At 36.7% G+C, this 20,517-nt stretch overlaps 1 long non-coding RNA gene across 3 annotated transcripts in view; it reads right to left on the minus strand.

Annotated features, from left to right (window-relative positions):
- The window catches only part of LOC126763522 (uncharacterized), a 331,668-nt gene that overhangs the window by 226,054 nt on the left and 85,097 nt on the right, over positions 1-20,517 (minus strand). For all 3 annotated transcript variants that reach the window (XR_007667626.1, XR_007667624.1, XR_007667625.1), the window contains one exon: positions 20,185-20,235. This is a non-coding gene — a long non-coding RNA (uncharacterized LOC126763522). The remainder of the gene's footprint in view (positions 1-20,184; positions 20,236-20,517) is intronic.

The following is a 20,517-nucleotide window of genomic DNA, read 5'->3' on the forward strand; positions in this document are numbered from 1 at the left end:
GCGACATTTCGAAGTCAACCACCTGTAGACAGCGAGTTCTTTCCCTCTTCTGATGGTACTACATTTTTGTTCGACCAAGAACTGTCAACTCGGGAGAATTTTTCAAAATTATTAGGGGAATGTTTTCCAAGGTTATCAACATAGACAACCAACCAGCAACGAAAGTAATAATCTCGTACCGCATATTGGCCAGAAGTGCATTGGGAAGCGCAGGGCAGCAGTGGAAAGTGTCGCCAGAAGCAAGTGACTTCACTTGTAATGAGTGCCAGGCCACAAAGTCATCGAGGGCAATGAGATAGTAGGCGAGTGACACTCGAAAACGTGATCAACATTGGAAAACCCATGCATTGTCTATGCGTCGATCTGGACACTAGTGTGGTAAGAAAAATCAAAAACACGATGGAACGAGCTACCTGGGTGCAAACTGCAAAAGTCATGTGTTAAACGGTAGATAGGAAATATAAAAGTTCCTACTGGCACCCGATTGAAGGGACTGTTGGAACATAATCGAAATACTCATTTGTCACTGGTTTAAGTCTTTGAGGTTCCCAGAGTATGAGCCATTGCAAGAGATATCTATAGTGAGGTCACAGAGTCTATTGAAATCGCGTCAAGCGCAGGCATCTTAAAGGATGACAACTCCTCATGAATCTCGTAACTGAATACTATCTGGTATCACAAAGAACCAAAACTGGTCTAAGCGTGACCCATTAACCCATCAGACTAACCTAACCTAACCTTTTTTATACACCTTAGGCAACAGAGGTTTCTTAAAGCTGACAAAAGGTGATTTCGTTAGTTCTAAATACCCGATTCAAACTTCCTTGTATGAAAAGGTCAATATTTGTGTAGAGAACTGATATTATTTTGAGTACAGAGGCGAGCACGATTGCTTCTTTAGGAGGTTGAGATTTGGTAATATGAACTTAATTCAGTCGCAGAGTGTCTAAGAGGCTTGATTTCCGTAGGAGTGGGATCTCTCTAAAATATTTTTATAAACTTTAAAGAACAAAAAAGTAAAATATATTTAAAAATTGTCTTCATCAGTTCCCGTCGCTTTTCTTTTCCTTTACTTAGGTCTCATACGCCGAGCTTACTGAAGATGAAGTCACGATTTTTCGGTTATAATTGGTCGGATGTTATAAGAACGATTGAAGGAGCATAATGAATTTACTATTTTCCTACTATTTTCTTAATATAATTAAGATTCTGAGTGGTACATTTCAGGTGGTGTGGGTAGACAGTAACTACCGAACTTGGCTCTTTCATCAATCCAGATTATGATTTTTGACATTAGTGTAAAATGACATGTAAAGAATGACATATTTTTGTTTTAAGTTAAGCGCATACATAAATACATACGTCTCCCCTATCGAATCAACCCTGTTTTCTCTTCAAGCATTGCATTAATTAAATTGTCCTGCATGTCTACGTTAATCTGTGCTGTGTGTGTGTGTCGTACCATATTTTAGTAAGTGCATAATAATAAACACAATAATAATATTTTTTATAAGTCATTTTCCACACGCCCATTTCCACAAAAACACATTTTCACTTTCACTTTGCCCTCACGCGACCACAATTTTTAATTTGGCTTATTTTTCCGTTGTTCTTTGTTGTTGGTATTTTTATTTTTCTCCAGTCACTTTTGACTTAGTTAGCATAATAAAATGACACGAATGACATTTGATGAATTTCTCATAATGTCCTGCGTGCCAGTGTTGCAAATGCAATTGTTGCGTTGACATTATGGGCGTTGCTGCGGTGTGGTAAGGTGCGTAAGTCGTTGAAGCATAACGTTTGAGACGAAAATACATGCAAATGTGTATGTGTGCGCCTTCATAATATTTTCGTATTTTCGTAAAAAATCGTACTTAAGTTGGCTCGGCGTAATTTCCGCATGATTACCGTTTCCGGTATGCGTGTCACATACGGCACGGGAAGAAAATTGGTGTCAAGCTCCGTTTTTTATGCACATTCATACAGCTCTGCCTGGTAAATGTAACCGGTAGGAAATCGTTTGGCATATTTTCTGTCACTCATTAACACTTCCAGGGTGACAAGAACTTTGCCACCTTCTTTTTTAGACCTAGGAACAGAGTTCTAAAGGACCACTCGTTGACCTGAACTTCGATGTTGACAAGAACAAAAAAGAGGTTTTGACTATCGAGAACTTTGTTTCCTTCTCTTTTAGACTTTTAGACATAAGAACGAGATCCATATTTCTTTGTTTTCTGTTTGACGTAAGTACGGAATTCTGAGTAAGCTATCAGTCATTGATAAGAACAAGAGCGAGGTTTCGAACTCCGAGATCTGGGCTTCCTTGCTTCCCTTTTTCATTCATAAGAACTAGCCAATGTGTATACCCTTTCCGACAGGGCCGGCATTCATTTACGCGCTCAGAGTCATTTGCATTAAGGTAATAACTTACCGATGCGCAGCTCCCCCGCGCCGGAAGTATTTAACCGACTGCGTTAGAACAGCTGCCCGCATTGCACGCACTTTTCCTATCAATTTTTTGCCGCGCTCCCTCATCCCTTTCCACTAACGCTATTTTACTCATTTTTCTGCAGCATATTTCTTTTTGCTGCGCTTTTCCTTTCATTTGCCTTCATCAAGTAAAACGCTAAAATGCCGGAAGCATACAAAAGAGCACACGAAGTGGCGACACCGATGACAGGGTTGCAAGATATTAAATATTTCAACGCAACGTTTGGCAATCCATCAAGCGGCAATTAACGTGTCAGCGATGTCAGCGCCGTTAGCGGCATACTTAACTGCCTTCTCTGTCTGTCTGTTCTGTTCGCGTGTGTGGTTGTTGTTGCAAGCGTTGCATTAAAGCAGTGCGCATACACACGCACGGCTGCGCGGCCGTTAGGTATCACTTTGATAGGCTGTACAGGCGTGGTGTGTTGCATGTTCATAAAAACGTGTCGTTTACTTTATGCTGATATGGCGATCTGTCAGACACTTTGCATTTTACTTTCACTATTGGCGGTACGTAACGGTGCTGGTGGCGCTGATGGTGCTCCAAACGGTTATGGCATTAATTGCGTTCGCTTCAAGGTGTTTGCCTTACTGCTGCCTATCCTATTATCCCAACCTAAGTGCAATTAGATATTATCGGGCGTAATAAGTTTACCAAGCACTAGCGGCGTATCCTGCGTGCTGCGCGTAATAACTGAGCGCCTAAATAAATTATGCAGCGATTATGAGAAGCGCGTGTGTTTAACTTTTTTAGTGCTAGCAAGTTGCTCCCATATTTGCATACTGTATATATTATATATTGCCTAGTACAGAAAAAATCTGGCATATGTGTAAGTATTATATTCCTTACGAAGTTCCATAAATAGCAGACTAAAGTATCTTTGGTCTCACACAAAATATCCAAAACTATAAACAGACAGATCTTATAATATAAATCGTAGCGTTTTCTTATTATGAAAAGTAGTGAATCTACTTCTGCTCAGCTTAAATGACTCAAACGATCGCCTACTGACTCAAAGAGCCACAAAAATTGGAAAATTTGTACATTAAAAATGAATTTTGAGGCTCTATGTCTAGCAATCCAAAAAGGAGAACATATCCTGAAAGCTTAAAATCCAAAATTTAAGATTACGAAAGTTAAGAAAGTGTCTTCAAAGAAAAAAAAAATGGCTTAAATCATAACTGTGCATTAAAGGCTGCATGGCACAATTGAAATGAGATAGGGTAAACTGAGGCCGAGCGTTCAACAAAGTATATCCTGGTTTCGAAGCGCGACAAAGAAGCGAAGCAAATGGGTCTGGAAGTGAACGAAGACAAGACGAAATATCTCCTGTTATCAAACAAACAGTCGTGGCAGTCGTGACTTGGCTCCCAAGTCACTGTTGTAGTCACAACTTCGAAGTCGTAGATAATTTCGTCTATCTTAGAACCAGCATTAACACTAACACCACTTCCACAAACGTCAGAGACCAATGACCCGTTCCCACAACAGTCGAGTCTGCGTAACCGGAACTGACCCGGAACTGACCCGGAGGCGAATACCGCAGTTAAAGGAATGATGAGCTGTAGAGACATACGACGACATTGGCATAGTTCAGCGAATTAGAAGGCAGCGCCTCCGCTGGCTAGGTCATGTCGTCCGAATAGGTGAAAACACCTCAGCTCTGAATGAACTATTGTTAGAGCGAAGGTCTTACTCCACTAACGTCAACAAAAAATCCGCACTTAATTTTAGAGCTTTAGAAAGGATTCAATGCTATTGGACAGACTAAGGAACCAATTAGGTGCATAGATTTGCTTGAAGTTCTGTCATGAAAAATTGTATTGGTCCGAACACCAAAGGTTTTTAGATGCAATTATCTGGATATCATAAGTACTGAGGAGCTGAACTTGCCTTATACCCGTCCAAACTTTTCATAGTGCAAGGAAACATGTCTTTGAAAACCTTGATAACAATGTCATTACAAAAGTGATAGTTATCCAGTTAGAAATCCCTTACGGTTATAAGTTCCATTAGAAATCTTTACTTCCCACCTAACTTAGGCATAAACGAGTTTCTAAAGACCTCTTTAGACCCCAAGTGGCTTTATTTCTATACTTCGGCTGCTGTAGGATCCCTAGAAATTTCGAGGATACTTGAATGCCGGATTAAGCAGACAAGGACGAATCTTTAATTCTGCTCTATATCAGCTCCTTACCAAGCTACATCCTCTCGCCAGAAAAGACTGGATTCAACATTTTCGGGGGTGTCGAAATGTAAGGATTGTCATTACCTAACCTGGCAAATATTCCTTCCGGCATTTCGAGTCAAGGTTTATTTAATTTTATCGCAAACCAAAAATCAAGCTGACCTCCATCACAGCCGGCACTGCAAGCGTACGCATACTAATTGCCTGCTAATTGCACCTTTTGCGCATTTGTTAACGCCTCCTTTCAATGCGTGCACGGTTTTTTGGCACAAAAGGACCACACTCAGGCGCGTTGTTGATAACCTTATGGGAACCCTTATCAACAGCAATTCTTGTATTGCGTTTGCGGTTTGCAACCGTTTCAAGTAGTTGCTGATTTTTAGCCACAACACCTACTACATGTCTGTATACATTTTTGTCTGTAAGTTTATGTGTGTTTGTGTAGGTGTATTTACCGGTATCTTGCTTGTTTGTAATATCTGCGGTCAGTAACAGATGGGCGCCGTCAGCAAAAAGTCAGGCGGCAAACCGTAGCCAAATACCAAAGGATTTGCCGGCACACCTACCTAAGCACGCACACACACAGTTATAACTAACTAGATGGATGCGTACTAGGCGCATTGGCCGATCAATACTGACGCTTCAAGTTGAATCGAATTCACAGTCATGGTAGATTAGTTTTTAACTCATTACGAATTCCAACTGTGCTCGGCTGTCAGTCAGCAACAATGCGTTGCGTCTGTGTGTGTGAGTGTGTGTGTGTGCCAAAAACTCAACGGTGTATACCATTGCGGCCGAGTAGGCGTTGAATTTTCGGTTTGTGTGTGGTGATACCTGTGCGTCAGCGTCGTGGCGGCCTCGCTGCTGATGTGTGAGAAATTTCAGTTTCATTTGCGCCGCATAGACCACCATCAATGCCAAATGCTGACAGGTACTATGTACGCGTACTTGTAGTTAGGGCAATGGATGCGCTGTTGTCGTCATTGCGGACCCGCTGGGGTTCACATAATGCGGCTGTGTTGGCGGCCAAAGGATAGTGCCACCGTACGACCGCAAATGCGTCGATGCGAGACATTTGTACATGTGTTTGTGTGTATGTCTGTAGATTTTGTATCATTGTACATGTATATATGTATGTATGTATGTATGCATGTTGAATTGGCGCTAGATAGCCGCACTTAACGCTCCTCCACAGCTTCGACCAACGCTTGCTCCCTCAATAGCAGATACCTAATGCTATTGTTATTGTTATTGTTATTGCTTGGCGCATATCAACGCGCATTATTTAATGTGTATCGCATTTCAGCAAGCATACACATACATACAAACACAGAACACGCTTCTAAAAGCATACAGCGCCAATTTGACAAAGGATCTGGTGAAGCTACAGAAGCTGCAGCGTCAATAGCGCAGTTGATGTAGATCCACGCACAGCGCCGTCCTTCTACCTTCAACTGATGTGAAAATGTATATACATATGTATTTAATTTGTTTGCTTCGACCGCTTTGTAAGTACGGCATAAATTTTATTGTCCGAAGCCGCGCTTGTGTGGGTCCTGTTCTTGCTGCTTGCTGTAGTGACCCGCTGCGGCTGTGTGGCTAATTTGTATTGTTTGCATGTGGAGCGTAGCGAAAATTTATGCGTTTCCACCACCAGCAGCACTACACCGTGCTCGTACGCATTGCGTCCATGCATTGGTGCTAATAATTGTAGTGAATTTGGTTGAATTAACAATCGATTCGATGGCTGGGCTAAATGCAGCACAAGAAATACATCTATAAGGGCTCGCATACACACACAAACACGTATATATAAAAATATTCCTCCACACGACGCTATCATTAGCTCTCATCATCATCTAACCATATAAACGCACACAGCCACACCACCAACTAAGTAATAGTAAAACAATTGAATGCATGCGTGTGTGTGTGTGGCAAGCAGTTTGTTATGCTTGAAGTGTTATGAATTGAATTTATTTCGTTAAAAAAATATTGAAATTAAAATTCTATACCTAACTAAAGCCATAAAAATTAAATGTTTTGTGAAGGCAAATTTGGTTACAACTTTAGAAAGATTTTAATTTGACAATCTGATATACTAGAATACTTCCAAAGCTTGAGTGCAATGCGTGAGCGCATTAGATGTTGTCTCGTGCTTAGTATTATGCATGTATATTGTAAATAATTTACATAAATGTTAATTTCCACTACTTATAATACTACATGTAAACAGTATACTATATATCACTATTTTGCAAGTAAAAAGCTCGAATACCTTTCAGAAATGCTTTCTTCATATCATCAAATAGTATAAAATGGTCTTTATGCTGATTTCGAGCGATTAGTTTATTTGACAGCTATATGCTATAGTAGTCCGTTTTGAACAATATACTCGTAAATTGTAGTGTTGACTTGGGCAATATTCCGGGCCAAATTTTGTGAAGTTTGCTAGTCAAATGAAAAAGTTTTTCATACAAGAACTTGGTTCCGAACGTGCAATTTGTACGGCAGCTATAAGCAATAGTCGTCGGAACTGAACAATTTTCTCTGTCATTGCACTACTGCCTAAAAATGATAACCCAAGCAAAACTTAGTAAAAATATCTGCCCAAATTAAAGAGTTTTCCCTACAAGCAGTTGATTTTGTTTGGCCAATTTGTATGGCATCTATACGTTAAACTGATCCGATCTGAACAATTTCTTCAGAGATTGCCTTATTATCTCAGGTAATGATCCATGCCAAATTTCATGAAGATATCTGATCAACTGATAATGTTTTCCAGACAATTACTTGATTTCGATCGTTCAGTTTGTATGGTAAAAAATGTCTAAGGCTATACTTTTCCTCCTCTCTCTCTTTCTATTTGAAAACAACAAATTTTTTAATTAGAAACATTTAAAGGAATAAAGAATATTTTTTTTTCAAAATTATGACATTTTCTTAATTTTTGATATTTTTCAAAGATCGCAGTTCGTTGTATAGAAAATATATTTTAGTTTAATAAACATTTTGATTTTTTTCACAAAACTTCCCTAGTTACCTTTATTCTTTGCGATGTCTCGCCAGTTGTATGTCCCAAGTTAAGCCAAGTCGCAATACACTTGGTCCTTCCATTGGATACGTGAGCGCCCAGTTACCCACCCTGTCTCTAGTCGAAGAAGCTTTTCGGTGGAGCATTATTTTCCATGCGAAGTGCATGGTCTAACCAGCGCGTTCGATGATTTTTTTTTTGCTTAACTATATCCATGTCGCCATAGAGCTCTTTTTCGATTCGATATTCATCGCTCACGAGAAACACTTCAAAGATTGTGCTGAGAACACTTCTCTCAAATGCTCCAATTGCTTTCTCATCACAGTCTGTCATCGTTCATGTTTCTGCTCCCTATAATGGATCAGTATAGTAGTTATTTATTTTTCTTCGTCCAGGGATCTGCTTCTTAATTTCCTACTGATGCCAAAGTAGCACCTGCAGATAAATGTTATGTTTGCGTTTGATCTCCATGCTTAGAATAGAAAGTCCTCAACATTTTTCAATACGGACACCTGTTGATTTATTATTTTATGACGTAGTTCGCAAGACCGGAAGAATATTTGTGTGTGACCTCCAAGTACTGATGTTTCGAAACATCTACTTTATCTTAAAACATATTGTTTCTTCCCTAATGACTCCATTATATTTCTCTTCTCAGATTATGCCTAGAACTTTTTATTACAGTTCAATTTTACTATATGTATATGTTAAAATATATTTTATATACTTTATGTGTCTCATATAAAAAGGGTTTCTTGTGAGAAGATCCCTAAAAAAGCTTCGTATGGAGGCGATTTAATGCTGTTATGATGACTATTTGGACGGTACTACAAGCTGGAGTCTAAACCAAGAAAAAGATATATATTTAGAAATAAAGAGAGAGGGAGAAAGAATTTGGTCTCAAAAATCAGTAGCTTTTGCTTCAAGCGTTTAGTAAAATTGCTGCCTTCCAGTACATGCCTATCATGCCGGGCATTATGTGTAAATTATTTTCAACACAAACGCATAGGCATTGGTAATTATTCTCAATTTTTTTTGGTTTATTATGCAAAGTAGCGAAGAGAAAAGATGCATTTTCCCATTCATTAATTAATATAAATGAGTATTTAAAGCTTTTGTTGCGCACTTAAAATGTCAACTGTGCTGCAGCATTACACTGAAAGGCATACACCAATCAAGCCGCTGATGTGTTGTGATTCATTGCATTGACATTTGAGCAGCAGAAAATTCAATTGCATTGTATTTAAGTGCGCCCAACGCAAATGTGCACATGAATTTAAGCGTCTGCGCGTGTGAAATGCGCCGGAAGGGCGTTAGGGCTGTGCTGATGAGCGCGGTACGGCGATACGTGCATTTTTCAACACATTCACACATTCGTCATTCACATCAATCAAGAACGCGCGCAATCAAACCGGTTTTTGCGATATTAATTTCATGATGATTTTCGCTTAATTTTCCATTTTTCTTCTATAATTTATGTTTTTTCGATTTTGTTGTGGTTGCTGGCGCTTTGTTTTTCTGCGCGCTGTCTGCTGGTGACACAATGTGCGGCAACCTTTTCTGCCGCTGCCGTATGTACGCCGCTGCGGCTGTCGCTGCCAATGACAACATATAATTTTTCAATGTACAAACAATAGCAATGCGTGCGTGGAAAAATTTATTATTTTGATATTTTTCACGCAACAATGAGAAAAAATGAAAAATTAAAGCGAAAAAGAAGAAAAAATAAAAATAAAATAAAATAAATAATTTGCAGCAAACCATAAAAAATATATGTAATTGTATAGCAGATTTACACTTTTGTTGTTGCTGATGTATGTTTGTTGTTGTAAATGTGTAGCAAAGCGACAATTTCGCGCCGTCATATACAGCTCAGATTACAGCCTACGCACACCCATAACACATACATACATATGTATATGTATGTATGTGTATGTCTATCTAGCATACACACAGGCGCAAGTTGGTATAGCTAAGTGTTCGCAGAAAAATTGCGGTTCAATTTGCTGCGTGTGACCTTTTTTCGGGTGAAAGGTCGCCTGCAAGCGCTCTTCGGCTGACGAGCTGGCGAAAGGGTGCGCCAAGCATAGCTGCGTATCAAATAATCAACCTCACGAGCGGCAAAACAAGTAGAACAAGCGCCCATGAGCGCGGCAGACAGACAGACAGACTTTTAGGCAGCCTGAAATCCGGCCTCGTTGATGAATTTTGGTAAAAGAAATGATTTATTATTTTTCACTGAACACAAATACTGCGTAAGACGCTCTTTCACACACACGCACGCGTACACAATTTTTTATATACAAATGCTTAAAACAAATAGTCGAATGGTTCTTTTTTTAAAAACCATTTCCATCTACTTTTTACTCCTAATTCCTCACATAATGCAGTGGCATTCCTTCTAAGCTTCCCACTACTCGACTTCACTCACTCTCTCACTTTCATTTGCTGTGTCATTCTGCCACCATTATTATTTATTGCGTATTTCTGTGATTTTTGAGATTTTTGAAGTTGTCACAGACATCATTAAAATTTAATTGCGCCGCTCGAGCATTATTAATATCAATCAGCGCGAAAAATTCTTTAAATTTCAATTGCGGAACTTCAAAGTGTACGAAAATCAGCGTTTTATAGGTTATGTATGTATATTCTTAAACCAAAAAATCAATGAATGGAAATGTGGTTTAGTGAAAAATAAATTAGTTTAAAATCGCATATTTCAGTGCTCATTGAACTCTATTAAAATTTATGATTTTTATGGTTGATAAAGCGCATGCTTTGTGATCTAATAATAGAGAATTTTGTTTGATTGATGTTAATGATTTTCGAAATTTTAAATTCGGCTGATAGGGTATTTACTTTGTTCGATTAGTAAAGATACTTCAATATCACATCTTTAAGCCCACCAAGCCCCTGTTGACAAGTAAATGTAAATTCTTTGTTGAATCGATCATCAGGGTCAATTAAATCACTAAGTTTGAGGCTTGACTTGATCTCTAATTTATTTCATCATAAATCAATTTTATTGAACAACACATATGTATGTTGAAAATTTTTTCTGTACTAAAATATTTAGGTGCGGGATCCCGAAAAAAAACTGGGCCTCAACATTTAAATTCTGGATCTCGAACTTTTTTTAGGATATTTATCGACCTAATGCCAATTGTTTTCAATAGCTACGACAGAAAATGTTTTAGTATTTTAAAATTTTTGTATACGGGATCCCGAAATTTTTTTTGTTACCTATAGTGTTACAAATTGAATTTAATTGCAATGAATAAAAATTATTCAAATTATTAAATTTTTTATAATCGGGATCCCGAAAAACTTCGGGGTTTTAAAATTGCGATCCCCTAAATTTTTCGATACTCATAAAAACGGCAATCAAATACAATTGCCATGAAAGTATGTAAGTACTTCAAAAATTTTACATACAGGATCCCAAAATTTGTATTTGTATCGTGATGAAAAATGAACCCAATTACAACGAAAAACTCCGTGTTTCAAAAAATACGTATATATGTATATACATATATTTGCGGTCCCGAAAAATTTTAGAGGTTAAAAATATTATACATGATGTAAATAGAATTTAGTAGCATTAAAAGAAAATATTTCCTTATTTTAAAAGATATACTTTCGGGATAACGAAAAAGTTTCGGGATTAAAAAATGTATTTATTTTCGGGATGCCGATTTTTTTGTTAACAATCGTGATGTATGTATATTCAATTCAATTGCAATGAAGGAAGATATTTGAGAATTTCTAAAATTTTATTTTCGAACCAATCTAACGTTTCAAATAAAGAACCGATGCAATCCCGTTTTTTTTTTTTTTCAAGCTTTCAAACGAAAAGTGAAAAAGTTTCGGGACTTAAGTATTTTAATTTTTTTATAATAATTTCATTTGAATTGTGATCAAAAAGTATTTCCGCGTTAAAAATTGTAAATACGGGACCCCGAAAATGTTTCTGTTATCTATAGTGACGTCAGTCAAATCGAATTTAGTTTCTGTAAAATTTCAATTATTTTTCGGCATTCCTAACAGATATAAAATGTACTTTACAACACCTACTAGTGCTCGAAAGCTGACAAAATTTGTAGCTTGAAACTAATTATAGCACAATTATTACATACAACAAAGCTCTCAAGCGTTTTCTGTTATCGATAGCTGAGTCTCATCTGTAATTGCTGATCAATTTTATTTCGTTTTTGAGCTGAACTGCTGAGCGTTCGTTACAAATATCGAATTTCAGAGCACACTCGATATACATATGTACACACACATACACATGTACTTTCAGCACTGCATTTTTCTTAATATGTGTGTGGTTGTGGCAATAGAAATATATATACATACGTACACCCGTATACTTTATAATTTGCTCTAACTTTCTTTACACACTTTCGCTTTTGTTTATGCTCCTTTACGTGCGTGTGTGTGCCTGAGTGTGTACATATGTTTGCTTTGCTCCATGCTTGCTAACTCCGGCAAAGATTTCTCTTTTCCACTACTTTGGCAGCAATTGCTTGACGCTTGTTATTCCAATTATTAATGCTGTAGTTGTTATTGTTGTTGTTGTCACAGTTTCATATGTACAAATATTAATGTATATTTGCACTTGAGTATCACATATCCACTAAAAGTGCTGTATGCATGTGTGAGCATAGAGCTAGTGCTGCCTGTAACACACTCGCACACACATACATCTGCAAACGTCTCCTGCTGAAATTGCTTGCTTGTACAGTTGAGTGTCCAAATAAGTTGAGTGTCAACTTACCGAGAGCACCAAGCAGCGCACGATAAACAAAACACAAAAACAACAAGCAAAAATAAAAACAAAAACACACACACACGAGAAATAATAAAAATGAAATTCGGAGCGAAGGAAATAACCGGAAAATAATACCAAAAACTAAGTGGAGTACACGACTAACAAGTGAGCGCAAAATAGTTCTGCGAAAAATGGATGAAAGGAGAAAAAACTCGGCAAAAATTGAGTGAGTAAGAAATCTGACAGTGAAAACATCAAGAATAAAATGGAAATCTTAATTGGATTTTTTGTTTGTGCAAATGGCGAAATGTGCATACAAATCACTCACGTATACATGCAAACGCGCACACAGCTACACATAGTAGCGTGGAACGTGATATAAAAATATGTCAAACGCATATAAATATTTGCAAGAGTTTGTGTAGTTTGCTTGTGTGCTTAAGCTTGAGATATAGGATTCTAGTGGGAGGAGATGTATTCTAGTACCAAAGAAACATATAAAATAGATTTGATCCTTACTTTATATGATCACGTGGATTGCAACTGAGAGGACTGACAGTAAACTGAAGTTGTCGTGCACTATATATATATATATATGTCACATTGTAAGATATTTTCGATAAAAGTCAACTATAAACACTGAGTCCATACATTAATTTGGTTGGATTTGGAAGAATCAAATGTAATCTCCCCGACGCCCGCAAAGCCTTCTCATACCATCTCGAGTGTAAAATTGTATATCTCTGGCATTTTATCATAACGTTTCGCACTATCGGTATATATTCGTATATTTACGCTAGACGAATTTAGTTGTTGTAGCTTCAATGGTTTAGGAGATTTTTACATTAAACTAATTAGATGGCGGAGCAACGCCCACTATTTCAAAATTACTTGACCTCATCTGTCCCTTGCTACTCCGATTCCCTGTGCAAATTAATATTTTATATCATAATTTAGTGCTTAGTTACGATGCTTTACACTTTTTCGGTAAATCTCATTTTATGGGCTTAACAGTGGTCCGATAAGGCCCATCTACGAACTCGTTACTTTTTTGGCAAGCTATCTCAATTTTTACTCAAGTTACAGCTTGCACGGACGGACGTACGGAATGACAGTCATCCTGATCATTTATATATACATACTTATATGTATGTACATATAATCCTATAGCTATCTGGACTAGTTTTAGGTAATGCATACATCGATTAAATGAACAAATCTAATCTATACTCTGTAGCAAGATGTTGCAAGAGTGTAAAATGCACCTTTTTATAAAATTTCTTTCGAACATCTCAAAAACTGAGAATTTTTATAATCCCTAAGAAATATTCCCCCTAAAAATTGCTGGGTTTAGACCCATAGTCACTTAGGCGAAGTTTTTCAGAATGCCCGTAGAAAATTTTCTATTTTGATAAAACAATTTACCCACTCTAATGTACATGCATGAACAGAAATGTTCTATGAACAAATATATACATATATATATATTTTAAATAATATATATACATATATATATATATTAAATAATTTATTTAAAAACTCACCTTTTTTAAACTTGCTTTGGCTATACATATGTACATATTACACGACGCGCTATTTTTTTTATAAGAACACTAACGCACTTAACACCCGACACACGCGACGTAAGCGAACCGAGAACCGCATAAAATACCTACGCACTTGTCACATTCATTCATACATACACTCATATACACACCCGCGAACAAACCCGAACACGCACTTAAGGAATTTGCACCATATACTCCTAATTTCGAGGAATTTAACGCATTACGACTTTCACGACACTACTTTTCGCATTTATTAACGGTTTTAACTTCAAATTAAATAAAAACACATTTTGACAATTTAAACAAATACTTTTCACAGATTTTAACAAATATTCGCGACATCAGCCAAGAATTACGTGTGTCCACTCTCCTTACCACTTGTAACTAAATATTTTTACTGTTACATTGCATTCCTCAATTGGAATTTTCCCCTTAATTTCGCATTCCACGATTCTAGAACTTTCGGCACAACTCTTTATTACCTATTATTATATGCATAATATTTTGAAGGTCAACTTCGAACATTAAAAAATTTGCAACAACAAGGCAAACAATCATAGCATCACTCATTACCATTTCTCAATCACATACTTCTCAATGGTGAGCACGCAGCTAATACTATCTTTGCTGAGCACACTTAGTAACGCATATAGGAAGGGATGAGTGGGTGTATGCGTCCGCTTAGCGCAGCATTCATATGCAGGTGTAACGCACTTGAATGTAAGAGCGCATAACTGATGAAGAGAGCTTTGACGCGTGTTACCGAGCATATTGCGCAGCATTGGAATGCAGGTGTAACACTGTTCGAAGTAAGAGCGCATAGATGCTGAAGAGAGCTTGGAAGCGATTTATGCGAGCGCTTTGCGCACCATTCATATGCAGGTGTAATATTGTTGAAGGTAAGAGCGCATAGCTGCTAAAAAGAGCTTTGAAAGTGTAAATGAATTTATGTAAATGCAAGGCTGCGGGAAGTTTTTGTGAGAGGGTGAACGCATCCTAGCGTCTTAAGAAAAAGTATTAAGAGTTCATAATTGTATAGAAGTGACTGAGGTGACAAATTTGCATTAGTGTTAAGCACATGCATAAGGGCTGGAAATTAGAGTTCTATTCGTTTAAGTATTATTTGTTGTAAAATATGAGCATATAAAATGAAAATGAATTTAATTGTTTCAGAAAATAAGAGAGATTAGTATACAAGTATATATAAATTAGATTTACTTACTTACATACTGAGAGAACACATAAGAAGAATAATATACATATGTATATACGAATATGTAAGAATATATGGAAATAAAAATTCTATAAGGAGGCATCTGAGCATTACCAAAATTAAAAGCAAAAATCTTCTTTGCGAACTGCATACTTATTGAAAGATTCTTGCTTCTGTGCCTAATGGCATACCAATACCAGTATTTGCCAGTGGAAGCAACCAGTGGAAGCAAGCATGGTAAACCAGCTTTGTATACAAAAGGTCCAAAGAGAGACTTCGGTTTCTATAGTGCATTTAATTTAAATTAAATTAAATTTCAGATGATTGATTACGAGCTCACAAATGTTGCTGTCCAAATTAGTAAAATAAATTACACGCAGTCTACTTTTTTACTCACTTGGGGAAAACTCAAAATTTAAAATTGATAATTTTCTAATCTATTTCTGCAAATAAAAGCTTTCTTCCAAACATCCGAGTATAACCGGACATTTCATACTCTTGCAGCTAGCAAGAATAAAGCCAAGGAAGCACCTAAGGCTTGCTAGTTATTTTTGAGTTTGCCGGTTTTCTTGATTTAACGAGAATTTTTCCAATTTCCGAGGAGTTTTTTCTTTCTGAATTTGGCGAGACAGCTTGTCGAGCTTATTCTCTCCTTCTTTCTTCTTTTTCTAGGATTTTCTCTGTTCCCATCCCCTTCTCTCACTTGCTCTCTATTTTCCTACCGATCTCCTTTTCTTTTATAATTATCCCTCCTTTATTTCTCTCTGGCTGACAAAGGGTAATGAAGACGACAGTCAATGATAAGTCATCTCGTTATTTTCTTGGTCGTTTTTAAAAAAAAATACCAAAACCGTTTAAATTTGTATGTAAATTAATACGAACATCGATCATTGCAGAGAGATATCACAGTTTTGGGAGCTTGTCTTGAAATTCCTTTAATTTCGTCAGTTTTTTTTTCAGAATTACAGACGCGATACAGCGCGATTATTTTTCTGAATTAATAGAGAGACCTTGTTTTGAGCTTATCGCGACCCTTAAGTCTTTTTGAATTTACCATTATCAGTTTACCCGATAGTAGCCCTGAAAAACGACCCTGAAAAGAGTATTCACCAGGAAGATTTATCTGTTTTCATAAATACATATATCTTTAAAACATTCAATCAATTAGTCTCTATTTGCTTTATACTGAAACGGGTTCATAACACTTCAGCAATTTTTCTGCTGAGCGACTTTTTATAAAGTGTTTCAGTAGATTCTGTAAACAGCAGAGAACACTGAAACTTTATCCTCGCACTGATTATCAAATAATTCGGTTTTTAATAATTGTTCAAATATTCGAAAACCCGAGTTTAAATAAGACCCTGCTCGTGTTATCATATCTTGGGTTGCTTGTTGACCATGAAATCTGATTTCAAGTATATTTTGGAAATGCTCAGGTGGCGACAGTTCTATGTATGATGAAAAAAAGTCATTTCATTTTTGACTAAGGTATAATTAGATCAGACTGTGTTTGCTATATGGCTCAACTGGGAGAACACAGTGAAGCTGGCCGAAATTTTTTTAAACAGAATTTTCGTGGGTGGTTTGTAGAACAGTGCTTAAATACTTGAATATGAAGCTTACATTGGATTCGAAACCTCGATGAAGACTTGAGCCAAAATATAAACTCTTTATATGTAATGAAGAGGCTAAGTTTATGAAGTTGAACAAAAATCAATAAGTGAAAAAGAGATATTACTTTGACTCAAACCTCAATTTCACATTCATCCATGCAGCCAAAAATGAGCCTCTTCGCTGAAGATGATTTTTCGATGAAAATCCGAATCAATTTCAAGTTGTTGCTCAGCCCAATTTGTGAACATAGGATGATTCTGGTGGTCATACGGAATCAGTCCCTGTGTCCATTTGATCTTTTAAGGATTTAGGTCAAGATTTTTTCGCAAAACTCGCCGCAACGACGTCACAAAGATGCCCAACGCTCGAGAACGACGTGTGAGAGACTGATTTGGGTCTTCCTCATTTGATGCGCTAGCGGCAGCAATATTCTCGTTCTACGGGCACTTATTTGTCTCACTGGTACGGAAACATTTTGTACTATGCCTGTCGTTTACTGTCCTTAACGGTTTTCTTTTGTAGCGTCCCTTTTGAAAACCTCGTTACTTTCGTAATATTTTTTACCCAAGAGGCTCTTCAAATCTTTTTCATAAAAAAAAGACTATTGGGTCCTCGAATTTGACTACAGGTTATCTACCCAGCTGTTTATTCTGGTTCGAAAGGCGAACTTCTTAAGCAAATTATAGAAAAGGATCTTTATATGAAAAGTATTGCTTTAGATGTTTTGTCTAATAAATTTAAGCTTTGTTCTTCGGCGTTATCTATCTTTACTTCCATCTTTTTTTTCTGTTTTATATTATTTATATTAGCAAAAGTACACCTACATCTTTTCCTTTTGCATTTTTTGCATTTACTGTTTATCAAGTTGAGGGTATATGGGACCAAACTAAAATTTTTCTCACCAACAATTTTCTAAATATGTTAATTATAGGCTTCATACTGAAAATTTAAGTGCCTCTATTATTATAACTCACAAAAAAATGTTTCCAATTCAGCAATTATTGTCGAAACTCAATTCGACTGTGTTATTAAAAAACTAAAAATACATATATAAGTATATAGATATATGTATGTGTATATAATACATGTATATCCTGCTGCAAATCACTCAGGGTAAGGACAAGCAAGCAAGCAGTATTAACAACAACAAAGCGATGATGTTGATGAATTTAGTAATAATGATGACGTCGTCGGTGTTGGTGATGTTGATGACCTGCTGCGATAATTGCACACATTAGCTGCCAAAATGAAAGCGATGTGGCAGAGAGTAATGAGCAATGAGCACAACACAATGCAACATTTTCCAAACAATTAAATTTCCATTTACGAACACAAAACGCCGCAAACATTTGATGGGAACACACATGAACAGGCATTTGGGCACACAAACACACACACCCATACTTATACAAATGTTTGTGTATGCATAGTAACAGAAATAATATTTATTTTTTGAGCATTTTTATTATGCTTGCCGTGATGTCCTGTTGACATTGCCAAGCGACGAATATGAATTATTACAAAATGTTTACCATAATTATGACTTAAATGACGAAAAGTGGTTGAAAGCATAATGGGCAAAGGGGTAAAAGTTCGGCGATTTATGCTGTTAAAGAGACAAAGTAACGGGAAGTTGCACGAGCAAAGTGACAAATCTAGAAATCTGTTATTTTGCTGGCGTGGTTGGGTTGTTTTGGGTAGTTAGTGGCCGACCACACTTAAAGCGAAGTTGGAAAAATACCAAATGCTCCCCGTTTTCATGACAACAAACTTGCAGCACAAAGCAAAAACAAAGGATTAAGCTTCAAAGCTTAGCGCTAATGCCAAAAATATTGTTATCACAATTGACAAACGGCAACAGCGCGGCATATACACACACGCATTTGAGTAGGGATGAACGCTGGAGCGCTTGAGTAGTAAACCACATGCCACAAATCTAGTATTGCTGCCACTAGATGTGCATGTGTGATGCGAAAGAATGGATTTTGAAGTTTAAACAACATAAACCGTTTATAAACCCCAAACCCGACTGCGCAGAATGACAAAAGTAGCAACTAAACAAAAAGTAATGTGGGCGTTAGGAGCCCTTACTTCGAGATTTAAGAAATTGTCTGTGCGTAAAAGTTTTAACCGCTTTAAATGGCGTCTGCTGGCTGTTGCGCACAATTAACTCAGCCGATAATGACAAGTCATGGTACGCCTAGTACAAGAAGGCACACAAAGGCCTGAATGTACGAGGGTGGGCTGAGTAGCTTTTGAGTTGGACTAGAAAACTAAGTTCAAGTTAAATCAAGCGAACAAATCGTTAAATTCTGCTAGAAAATAATATTTTCATTGATTTTGACTGCTCAGTTTGTAGGGCAGCTTCATGCTATAGTAGTCCGATCGCAACAAAATTTTCGGAGCTTGTAGGCTTGACTAAGTCAATAATCGGTATCAAATTTCGTGCAGCTAACTGGTCAAATAAAAGAGTTTTCCTTTCAAGCACTTGATTTTGATCGGTCAGTTTGTATGATAGGTATATGCTATTGCGGTTCGATCTGAACAATTTCCTCGGAGATAGCATTATTGAGTTCAACAATAAGCCATGCTTAATTTCGTGAAAATACCTTGTCAAATAAAGAAGTTTCCATACAAGGACTTGATTTCAATCTACATATTGTATGGCAACTATACGCTATAGTCATCCGAACTGAGCAATTTTTATGGATGTTATAGCAATTCCTTGGAAAATCGTCTATTCCAAATTTCGTGAAGTTATCTTGTCAAATAAAAAAGTTTTCCATACAAGGACTTGATTTAAGTCGATTAGTTTGTTTGGCAGCTATATGCTATAGTGATTCGATTTAAATATTTTCCCAGAATTTCGTAGCGCCGGCTTGGGGAATGATTTGTGCGAAATTTCATGAATATATCATGTCAAATAAAAAAGTTTTCCATACAAGGATTTAATTTTGAGCGATCACTTTGTATGTCAGCTATATGCTATAGAGGTCCGATATCAACCATTCCGACAAATGTGCGGCTTTTTGGTGAGAAAAAAGCGGGAGCAAAATTTCAAAACGATAATTTGGAAACTGCGAGACTAATTCTTATATATATAAGCGGTTAGGCAGATGGATATTGCTAAATCGACTCAAGGTGTAATTGTCGAGGTCTAGATGAGAAGTAAACAGATATTTTAAAACCTTTTCTTTTAGATAACTGTAGTTATCTATCAGTAAAATTGTCATATTATTCTCCCCATAGGACTACTGAAGTCTTAATTACATAAAAATTGAATAGAAAATATTGCCCAAACTTACCTTAAAGTTGTGGATAAGACCAGTTTTTGAATCGCTTGGACGACTGGCGAGCTGCAAGATAAAAAATAATATTTTTATTACTTTTTGCAAAAATTATTAAGAGGTGATAGGTTTCTTACAAGTCTTTAATATTACTATTACAAAAATAAAAAATAAACATATTTTGCATGAAAATGCTTTGAAAATAATTATTATTAGAACAATAATGCTACTTTTTAATATGTTTTACCCTGATTGTTTGATTTTTCGCACCCACGTGTACTAACAAATAGGTACATTCATATCTATTTACAATAAACGCTTATAAGCACCAAAGTGTCTGCCCAAATTTTG

This window comes from Bactrocera neohumeralis, chromosome 6, assembly GCF_024586455.1.
Source record: "Bactrocera neohumeralis isolate Rockhampton chromosome 6, APGP_CSIRO_Bneo_wtdbg2-racon-allhic-juicebox.fasta_v2, whole genome shotgun sequence".
Classification (NCBI taxonomy): domain Eukaryota; kingdom Metazoa; phylum Arthropoda; class Insecta; order Diptera; family Tephritidae; genus Bactrocera; species Bactrocera neohumeralis.